The sequence below is a fragment of the Moschus berezovskii genome, chromosome 17 (genome assembly GCF_049115385.1).
Source record: "Moschus berezovskii isolate FMDL1 chromosome 17, NW_MosBer_1.0, whole genome shotgun sequence".
Taxonomy (NCBI): domain Eukaryota; kingdom Metazoa; phylum Chordata; class Mammalia; order Artiodactyla; family Moschidae; genus Moschus; species Moschus berezovskii.
The window spans coordinates 33,154,223-33,159,437 of record NC_142476.1 but is presented as its reverse complement, the minus strand read 5'-3'; the positions used below and the strand labels follow the sequence as shown (position 1 = coordinate 33,159,437).

The 5,215-nt window shown below is 40.7% G+C and overlaps 1 pseudogene; it reads right to left on the bottom strand.

Annotated features, from left to right (window-relative positions):
• Positions 1–2,508: 2,508 nt before the first annotated feature.
• Positions 2,509–3,797, bottom strand: LOC129551063 (RNA-binding motif protein, X chromosome-like; annotated as a pseudogene).
• Positions 3,798–5,215: the final 1,418 nt, after the last annotated feature.

The following is a 5,215-nucleotide window of genomic DNA, read 5'->3' as shown; positions in this document are numbered from 1 at the left end:
GTAAATGGAAAAAATATACAAGCAAATAGTAAAAAGAAGTCCAGAGTGGCTATTTTAGTATCTGATAAAATAGATTTCAAGACAAAAAGCAACATTAAAGATAAAGGACATTTCAAAATAACAAATGGAGCAATTTGTCTATATCATCAAAAAGATTTAACAATCATCAATGTGGCATGTGCCTAATAGCAGAGCTACAAAACACAAAAACCAAAACTGTATAGAATTAAAGGAGAAATAGACAATTCCACTACATAAAGGAGATTTTAACACTCATCTCTCAACAATTAATAAAACTCTTAGACAAAAAATCAAGAGAGACATAGATGATGCAAACCAGACATTCAACCCCCTTGACCTTACAGATGCATAATACATCACAATACATAGTCTTTTCAAGCATGGGGTAAGTTTATCAAAAAGGACCATATGCTGAGTCATGCTGCTGCTGCTGCTAAGTTCAGTTCAGTTCAGTCGCTCAGTCGTGTCCGACTCTCTGCGACCCCATGAATCACTTCAGTCGTGTCCAATTCTGTGCTACCCCATAGAGAGCAGCCCACCAGGCTCCACCGTCCCTGGGATTCTCCAGGCAAGAGTACTGGAGTGGGTTGCCATTTCCTTCTCCATAAATGCTGGATCATAAAGAAGTTTAAATTAATGTTAAACTGCTGAAAACATAATAGTCCTCTGTGGAACCTAATATTTAAGCTTGATGAGATAAGAGACTTTGTTTCATTCTTTGCTTTATGTCTGGATCAAGCAGAGAGAGAGAGAAAGAAAGAAAGAAAAAAGATATATTTTTATTGTGAAGTTTTGGGTTGGCCAAAAAGACTTGGTTCTTAAGTAAAAATTAAAAGATATATTTTTCATTTTCACCAAGAACTGTATTGAACAGCATATTTACCATTTTGTTCCACTGCCTTCTGCCATCTTTCAGGCAACTGCATAACTCTATCTTCCACTAACTTTATCTTTTTGAGCAAAAGGTACGTTTTACAGTCTCTTACTGGTGCTTTTTATAGGATTCTAAGAAACTGAAATATTTTTCCATTAAGAGAATTTTATAAATATTGAAATAAATGGAAATTTGAAGGTGCAGTGTCTGGTGAATACATAGGATGAATCAGAAGTTTCCAGTCAAGATGTAACAGTTTTGTTTTTTTAAACTGTAACAGGTTTTGCCTGGTCAAAGAAAAATGTGGTCTTGCAGTATTCTGATGGAAGATTATGCATTTTCTGCTGACTAATTCTGAATGTTTGTCAAGTGCTGCTTTTAGTTGGTCTAAATGCGAGCAGTACTTTTTGGAATTAATCATTTGGTTTGCCAAAAGGAGTTCATAATAGAGGACTCCCTTCCTATCCACCATATACACTATCACTTTCTTTGGATGAAGAACAGCCTTTGGTGTGGTTGGTGGTGCTTTATGTTGCTCGCCCCACAATCTCTTCCATTCCACATTATTGTACAGTATTCCCCATAATTTGTTTTAAATGGAACGTTTTCACTATATGTAAGTAGATAATCATATGTAGAAATAAGGTCAAGAAGGTTTTTTTAGCTTAACCTATGTGGAACCCGGGAGTTGGTGATCGAAAGGGAGGCCTGGCGTGCTGCAGTCCATGGGGTCACAAAGAGTCAGGACACAGCTGAGCGACTGAACTGATGTGGAACCCAAACATCGAAGTGAGGAACATAACCAAGCTGGTGCAAATGATTTTCAATGCTTGACTTGGATATTTTGAGTATGTCAGCTATCTCCCAAGAGGTATAACGATTTATTGTTCGCACTTAATGTCTCAATTTAATCACTATCAACTTCAACTGGTCTACCCAAACATTGTAGCAACATCCAGCAAGAAATCTCCAGCACAAAACTTTACAAACCACTTTTTTTTTTTTTTTGGTTTTGGCCAAATTTATATTTAGTATTCTGCAGTTGCTTAACACACACTTAAATGGTCTTATTGGGGAGGGGAAAAGGGGAGGTTCTTGTAGATTCCCAAGGAAATGTCAGAAAGGCAAAATATGGCCAGCATTATCCATTTGCTTTTTTCTGGGTTTACTGGGTGAATAGCACTTTCCTTACATAAATGCATCTGATCTCAGGTTTTTCATACTGAGAACATTTGAGATTTCAGTTTGAAGACACTGAAATCCTAACAGTAGCATACCCTGACCACCCTCTAATAAGCTAGCTTGTTTATATAGGCAGGAGGATTCATCTCTCCATTTTAGACTAGATATTTTGTGTAAGATAAATTGCTTGCCTCATCATTTAACTAGGGAAAATCCTATAGGAAGTGGCCTTTAGGGACACTTTTACTTGGAAGATTACACCACTAGTACACATGTTAAGTCTTAACACACTTAACATTTGCTTGTTGAAAGCAATGTCATAAAATCAAAGATTAAACATGTTTTACTTTCTTTCCTCACAAGAAAACATAAAAATTATGGAAGGGGAACTTAACAGGAAATTTTTAAAAAAGTAACACAATCTGTCCTTTTAGTAGTCCTTGGGTAGTTATGATAGAACAGGTTCCACTTTTGTTTGTTTCTTTGAACAGGGATTTTGGTCCAAAGTTGTTTGTTTTTAATATCTGCTTCTGCCTCCCGCTCTATCAGATCGGCTTCCTCCAGGGCCACCACCTCTTGGTGCTCCGCGACTTGAACTGCTGTAGGAATCTTGTGGAGGAGGGTACCCCCTTTCCATAGAAGGGGGAAGCCCTCTTTCTTGTCTGCCAACCCGATCACGACCACTTGAGTAGAGATCACTTTGGCTGCTTAAGTAACTGTCTCGACTTCTACCATATCCGTCAGGTGAGCTGCTGTAATCATCATAGCGACTGCTTCTACCATAAGATGGTGGGGGCCCTCGTGTAGGTGGAGCACTACGTGGGTTACCATAACTCTCATATGAATCTCTGTAGGAACCTCCATTGGATGATCTGGATAGTCACGATCACGACCATAGCCATCTCTATCGCTGTAGCCTCTTGATGGATAGTCATCACGTGAACTGGAATGACCATAATCACGGTAAGTATAATCTCTTGTATCGCGAGAATTTGGGTAATCTCTGCTTGAATAGCTGTCTTTAGTAGAATATCCATCATCTCTTGGGGACAAATAAACGTCTCTACGAGAGGGCAAGAGCTCCCTTCGAGGTGGACCTCCGTAACGATCTCTTCCACGTGATACTGGAGCTCTTCCTCCCATTCCACTGCTGCTTCGAACTGGTCCTGAAGGGGCAGATCTTTTAGGAGGAGGCCCCCCACTTCGTGGTGGTGGTCCTCTTTTTACGGAAGTGGTCCCCTGGAAGAACTCATGTTAAAATTCATGGAATAGCCACCATCATCCATGTGCCCTCCATGGGATGGAGGTCCCCTGGTTCCTCCACTTCCTCCTCAAAGGCCTCTGGGAGGGCCTCTGCTTCTTGGAGGTGGAGGTGGTCCAGGTCTACCACTTCCAAATGATGGTTCAGTGGCTTGTTCTACCTTGATGGCTTTTCCATCTAAGGACTTTCCATTCATGTCCCTGGCTGCCCTTAGCATCTGCTGGGCTTTCAAAGGTGAGAAAAGGAAATCCTCTAGATTTGTTGGTTTCACGATCTTTCATCAAGAGAACTTCCACTATTCTTCCATATTTGCCAAATACTGCTTCAAGGGCTTTCTCATTTGTTTCTGTATTGAGGCCACCGATAAGGAGCTTTCCTGGGCGATCTGCCTCAACCATTTTCCCCCCTGGTTAAAACTGGAGAGGTGACGACGGACTCAAGCTCCTACGAGCTCGCCAACAGCGGCTTCCTAGCAGCTCGGCTCGCGGGAGGGCAGCCGACCCTGAGAACGGAAGCTGGAAGGCGCTCTCACTACTGCGCAACGAGCTGCAAACCACTTTTTGACACGTTCTATCAGTCACAGCACATTCTCCATATACTACACTTTTTTTTTTGGGGGGGGGGGGGGCTTGCATTTCAGTTGCATTTTACCTTTCTTGAAGTAATAAAGCATAATACGCTAAAAATGTTACTTTTTTCTTCCATCTTCATTAAAATGCTACACAAAACTTTACCAATTTTGATAAAGTATTTAAAATGCAAGCTGATACGACAGCTGTCACAATACAGTCTAACAAAATTGTTTTGAATAAAGTTAAAGAGTCGGACACGACTGAACGACTGAACTGAACTGACTGAACTGAAAGACAACTAAGCGCTACTAGATCCATCTTATGGAACAAAACGAATAAACATTGTGGCCAACCCTACATATGTTTGAGAGATTTATTTTAAGGTACTGGCCAAGGCAGTTGTGAGGCCTGGCAAGTCTACAATCTGTAAGGCAGACCAGCAGGCTGGAAACTCAAGCAAGGGTTTTGTCTTGAAGTCTTTAGTCTCTTGTCTTTAGCCTTGAAGCAGAATTCCTTCTGCAAAAAGGCTATTTTGCAATTAAAGATTTTAACTGATTAGATGAGGCCCACCCACATTATCTTTACTTAAACTGATTATAGATATTAACCACATCTATAAAATACATCCACAGGAACATCCAGAGAGGTGTTTAATTAAATAACTGGGTACCATAGCCTAACTAGGTTGACACATACAATTAATCATCACAATATCTAAAGCCAAGAACTGTGACTGACACTCAGAAGCTTTCCATCAACAGTTGTTGAATGGATGTTGAATATATGAAATTACAAGGCCACAATCTGAAGGTGGGAGATAGCCTTAGAGACTATCTAGGCCAGAATGCTCAAGCTTCAGAGATGTCTCTATGTTGCATCCTCCAGAGCACCGATGTCAAAGTTTGGGTTTGGGTCCAGAAAATGATTATTAACAAACATACCAGGGCCACCATATGTGGATGTGCAACTTGTCCCATACACTACTCAACCCCATTGGCTTGCAACTGCCCACAGATGATTCTGACATGGGTGGTCCACAGACCAGAATCTGAAGTCTCTAAGATTATTGACTCATCAAATACAATCATCCTCATTCCACATTCCAGACAGTAGCCTGTCAGCACCTCAAAGGACTGAGTGCTCACTACCTACTCAATCTGCCAGCATTAGAAGTTCTTCCTTATATTGGGTCCAAAGAGGACTTTCTGAAATTTCTGACCTTTGGCATCAGTTCTCCTCTGTGCAATTCGCAGTATTTTAGGGTCACAGATGATCAACAGGGCAGTTTAGATTCAGGTGATGGTT